We start from the raw sequence: 6000 nt of genomic DNA on the forward strand, positions 1-6000 counted from the left end.
TGGAAGGTGGTCCAAGTCACTTCTGTATCGTATTTCAAACACTCCACAAGCTTTCGAAGCAGGGAGTCATGCACTCAAGCAGGGCCCTTTCAGACTTGTCAGGCCGTAGTACTTGTAGTGCCCTTTCAATAGCAAGACGAAGTTTCTAGCACATATAATTTTGGTATTATTGAAGTCGCAGTTTTGGATCCTTGGAGTAGTAACCAATTTTTGAATAAGCCTACAAGCTCTGTTGTACAGACTGGATGTTCCCATCCCTACAGGAAATTAAATGCTGGGACTGAAGTTACAGGTTAGCTTGATGTGTACTGGAGGTAACACAGATTCACTGAATAGGCTAACCTTGGAGACTAGGCAGCCAAGGGCTCCTTTCAGGGTCTTTGGGATTCCCAGATGGCAGGAGAGCAGCAGTGCAAGGACAGGGTGCGCCCCAGGCAAGGCAGCTAACAAAGGGCTGCTGTTTGTCCTGTGGAGCAGCACCGACTGCCTCGGGCTGGCAGGAGGGAAAGCATTAGGGGACGAGCAAGTGTTTTTCGATATGATTTAGAGTAGAGATTTCACACCTTCATTAAGCTTCAGCATTCATTTACCTTAACTAAGCAGCCAGCTGCTCAATGAGAGGATGGTTTTGGTCACTTCTCCAGCCTTGCTAGCTTCAAGATGATGCAGCTCTGGTGTTCCCCCTTCCACATGCACATTTCACTTACAACGCAGTCCTAACACAGAAGTTAACTGTGTTCACAGCTTCCCAAATGACACAGACTACAATGAGATAATTAACTGCTCATGAACAGCTATTCATTGAAAACGTCAATCACAGGATCTGTTAAACCACTGAAAATCTTCATTACTACTCTGAAGAAATTCAGGGCTGTTTCTTCAGAGTCAGAATTAGGCCAGATTTAGTTCTTGTTTTCCAACTCTCCATAAGCAAGGCTTTTTATCAGCTGAACTTGTGTTTTCTAAAACCACAAAAAAACCCTCTCCATATGCCAGTTGAAGCTTCTGATTCAGTCACATCGATGTGTGAAATAAATATACTTCACTCTCATGTATAATTAGCAATGTCAAGTCTGTTTCTTTAGATAGCATTCATGGCATATTGTCTGTGAAACAGAAGCTCTGTATTTCGTATCTGAAACTACATTGTTCCTCTTAGAACAGTTTCACTGGCTAAACTAAATGCAATCCACCAAACAATACATTATGAAAGCAATAAAGGTTTTTTATGCTCTTTTTATAAATGGATGTGTGTATTTTCAAATTCTGAGACACAATTAGTAGTTCTGAAGCAGTCTTACTCTAGGCCTAAACTTGCTACACAATTTCTAATGCAACATATTTCAAAGTCAGTCACCACTAACTGTTGGCTGCATTTGCAATACTTTCCAATTTTTTCAAAACTTCTCCTATCATACATGATGAAATAACATAAGAAAATTTAGTCATTCTTGACTCAAAAAAGAGGCTGTCTTTACAAGATAATACAGTACACAGACAACACACAATACTTATACCACATAATGGTACAACACTTTCCCAACTTTATTGATTAGCACTAAGCATGATATGAAATTATCCTTGGTCTTTAATACTGATCTACACACATCTGTTTATTGCTCAGGATGGTAGAAAACAAGCAACAGCCTATTTCAGTACTGGAAACCAATGAGCAAGAGTCATCACAAGGGAGTCCTACCTGGATAACTCTTTTCACTTCAACAGCACCATGAGATAATGCATTTTTCAGATTGCCAAGCTGAGAGTCTACAGAATCTGAAAGAAAAGGGAAAGGCAAATAGTAATATGACATTCTAGCCAGTATTGGAAATACTACATACTTGCATTTTTTCATTCTAAATGTTAGGAGAATAAATTTAGAGTAGTTAACTTCCAAATATCTCATTCTGTATGAAACCCTACAGAAACAAGAGAAGTCAAAAGACTTATTTTAGCTGGGGGAAGAAAGGATTTCAAATTGTGTATTTATTCTGCCTCCACACCTGTCCTAGATAAATTTGTCTTAAAATTATAATTAAGCAAAATAATGATTTCAAAACGGGTACAGGTATGCTTTATCTAACACATAAACATCTGAAACACTTCAGATGTATAATCCTATTTTATACATGAACAATATGCAAATTCTGGTACAAAATTTTAGGTATAAGCCTTCTATCACTGCACTGTATATGTCCACATTAAAAAAGCCCTTAAGTACTTGTCACTTCTTGCATGTAGCAAAGATGCTCATTTCTTTGCTTCATGATAGCTAATTACTGTGCTTTGAAAGTCAGCCATAACCTTCAGAGCATAACTGGCTGTGCACACCAACATCCAGAAAATGTCCATCATGCACTGCCTACTCCTACAAACAGCTCATCTTTTCTTCAGCACTTACAACTGTGAGATAAGATTGATTCTAGCCTTGATTCATAATATAGATTGACAAAACATTTTCAGGACAAAACCTGGAGTCCCAGAGACAAGTCTGCTTAATGATACTGCTTAAGAACACGTGGAATCTGTTAACCTACCAAAGTAGGGGGAAAATTCAAGCTGTGTGCTTTGGTAGTTAACCGTAACAAAAGCAGATATTCAAAAACATCAAGGTTTTGTGTATATTCAGACATGCCTTATTTTTTATTTCTGATGGGTTTCTCCTAAATGCAAGACTGACAGCTAAAATAAAGAGCATGTCAATGTATCTATATCATCTATTGCTGTCTTTGAAAACTCATTTGTCAAAGAAATTTACCCAACACTTCATGGTGATGTTCAAAAATGATTCAGTAAAATATAAAAAATGTGGCATCAGAGCCGTTCTCAGACCTGCATATGGCAAACATGACATGGGACAGAGCTAGTGGTCTGGGCTGTCAAGGGCTTTTAAGGATACTGCAGTGTAAAAGTTATTTGAAGTGTATTAAGTAATGTTTGCGCCCTGTCTATTTCTGTAATACAGGGCAAGGTACTGTATTAGATAAGTATATGATAGCACTTGTGAGAGAAATATCCAGAATACACTGAAAGCAGGTATAAATAAATTCAGCTATATTATTGTACATCTAAGACTAAAATTAGGAGGACCTAATTTAATATATTCCATCTTCTCTTTAACAAACAAAAACCGGCAGCAAGCAGGAGATGAGGTCAGGAAGAATATACACACCATAGCCTGGGATTAAACTGCATTAGCACAACTATGTGGGAAGCTTTCATCACTCCTACACATAATTCATGTAGTTCTAGATGGTCAAACTTGCTTAACTCATTGCAACAACTTTCCAAAACATGCTCTAGAAGGCAACTAACAGCCACTTTGCTAGCAGCAGGACTGGATTTTTTCCTGCTTTTACTCATTATCATAGCAAGTTCCACAGTAAAACTTAACAAAGAAGAACCAGTTTGGAGGGAAGATGCTACTGAACGAGTTTTTATAGATCCCCTCTGCTCCCTTCCACACGCTAGAGAACAGAACTAAGGCTGGGGTTTCAATGAAAGGCAACATTGCAATATTGTAAGATGGGAGTTGCAGCACTCCCATCCCAGTTGCAGGGAGTTTAACATCATCTTCCTGAGAAGCACAGTGCTCCTACAATGCACTCAGGAAAGGACTGGAAGTTGCCACTTAGAAAACATACTTGTGACCATTTCCTATCAGGTGTTGGGATGTTAACAAAAATGCAAATAAAATTCCAAAGTAATAGTACATTCCTTAGCCTGCTTTTTCTGTACCTGGTATTGACTTTTATACTGTACTCTTAAAAACTTACATCTCTGACACCTACCTAATTTAAAATTTAACTTCCTAATGACATGCTCCTACACAGAAAACATTTTATTACAAACACAAAACCACAATACTAACTCAGGTTCAAGGTCCATCTAACACAGTATCCTGTTTCTAATAAGTAGTGCTACTGGATGTATAGAGAGCATGAAGAGAGTAAACATACAGCAGTAATTCCTTGGTGTACCTTGCCAGCTGACAGCAATCTGCAGCTCTGCGATTTCCCATCTCCTTTTAAGTGTACACATGTAAATATAAAGACATTCACAATAAAGTCCAAACCTAGTTGATGTCTGAGATCAGTTAAATCAACTCCTCAGCATTTATGTTACTGCTTTACTGCTTTTCATACAGATAAATAAACTGGTACAATTGAAACTGAGACTCTCATTCACTCATTTCCTTGCTCTGCACAATTAAATCACAAACCCTAAATTAACTGTTGCTTTAGACAGCTTTTAGAAGCTACATGCAGTCACACACCTTGAATGCAAAAAAATCTTAATCCAAACAGTGACATCTAGCAAAATCCTAATGTTAATTCTAAGTGAGATTATAGATTTGGTCATCTACAGCAATTAAGGACAAAGAATACTTTTAGTAAGTGAATAACCTAATAGTAAATTGACTAAGATATTTCTATAAATATGGCCAAGATATAACATCCCTGCATAAAAGAGACCTGATGGATGATAATACTACATTTTAAAATGAACACCTACAAAACAGCATGCCTCATTAAAATGGGGCTGTGGGTCTAAGCAAACTTAAACTAAGAACTCTAGACCTCATCCAAAAAGCTTAACCATAAAGAACAAATTCTGAATTTAGCTACCAAAGATAGCCATGAGGTCTAATGATGTTGATCGCCACTGTCCCGACTATTCAGTCTTCGTCAAAGGGAAGAATTCTGGTGCTGGGTGATACGGTTCAGTGCCTTAAGGGTTACAGGGATTGTGTTCATGGGTTCATGCTGGACTTGATCTTAAAGGTCTCTTCCAACCTTGCTGATTCTATGATCACTGAAAGTTATCACCCCTGAAGTTATTCTACAGTTTATTTAGAGAAGGAAATGCAAAACTATGGCAAGTTGTTTAAGAAATCAACTTAATTAAAAAGGTCTGGAAGCAAAGAAAGGCAGGCTGTTATAAGCACAGGTAAAATAAAACGAAGCTAGGCATTCAGAAGAGAAAGCACACAAGTAGCATACAAAGGCACCTACTGCTCTTCCCAGCTCCTTCCTCAAATAACATCTACCTTCTCTACATGCAACGTGCCAAATTAATAGCTATTTATTGCTCCACACAGATTAAATGTAGGCATTAACAGCAGCTGGCCTTACAGGTGAATTAAGTTATTACCAGCCAATTCATAAAAACGCCTCCTGTTCCCGATACCCCATAAATTGCAGTTGATAGGTCTCCAGAGCCCGGCTGCGCAGCCCGCTGTCCCTTAATGGCTCAGTCACATCCATTCCTTGTCAGAACGAGCCCTGCGCAACGAATCCCGGCAGCCCGGCAGCTTTTAAAAGCCGGAGCACTCGCCGTGATTAGATCCGCCGGGAGCTCCCCCGCCCGCCCCGGCGCTGCCCGCGGGGGGGGCTCGGGACGCGGCGCTGCCCGGGCAGAGCCGCCCGCCCCAGGGAGCCCCGCGGGCAGGGCAGCGGCTCCCGGGGCTCCCGGGACAGGCGGGGGACGGCGCCCATCTCGGAACCCGCGTCCCCGGCACCGAGCGGCCACAGCCCGACACCTGCCGCATCCCCTCGCTCTCCCGCCGACCCCTCCCGCGGGAAATCCCTCCGGCGCGCCGCAGCGCCTCGGAGCCTCCCGCTGCCACCCTCGCCAGCTCGCGGACCCTTGCGGGGCTAAGGCTCTTACCTGTGGCTGGGCCTGACGCGCGGGTGCGGCTCGGCTCCGTCTGCTCGCGGCTCGGCTCCGTCTGCTCGCGGCTCGGCTCGCCCCGGCTCGGCTCCGCGTCGCCGCCGCGCTGGGCCGGGCCGGGCCGGGCGCGCCGCCCACCGGGGCGGGGCCCGAGCAGCCCAACGGCCGCGCGCCCGCGCGGGGCCGCGCCGCCATTGGCCCGCGGCGGAGGCGGGGCCCTGCCCGCGGGGGGCGCGTGACGCCGTGTGGAGGGGCCGGGCCGCGAGCCCCGGGCGGGCGTGAACCCCCCGACTTTGGGGATGAACCCCCCGACTTTGGGGATGAGCC

The 6000-nt window shown here is 43.2% G+C and overlaps 1 protein-coding gene across 2 annotated transcripts in view; it reads right to left on the reverse strand.

Annotated features, from left to right (window-relative positions):
• Window positions 1-5740, reverse strand: part of MPP7 (MAGUK p55 scaffold protein 7) — a 146689-nt gene extending 140949 nt beyond the window's left edge. The window contains exons 1-2 of one of the 2 annotated variants that reach the window (XM_063414352.1): window positions 5671-5740; window positions 1700-1776 (exon numbers count right to left, since the gene is read on the reverse strand). The gene's annotated coding sequence lies outside the window, so the exon portion shown is untranslated. The remainder of the gene's footprint in view (window positions 1-1699; window positions 1777-5670) is intronic. The other variant, XM_063414362.1, reaches the window with a different exon arrangement.
• Window positions 5741-6000: the final 260 nt, after the last annotated feature.

Source organism: Prinia subflava, chromosome 1, assembly GCF_021018805.1.
Source record: "Prinia subflava isolate CZ2003 ecotype Zambia chromosome 1, Cam_Psub_1.2, whole genome shotgun sequence".
In the NCBI taxonomy this organism is placed as follows: Eukaryota; Metazoa; Chordata; class Aves; order Passeriformes; family Cisticolidae; genus Prinia; species Prinia subflava.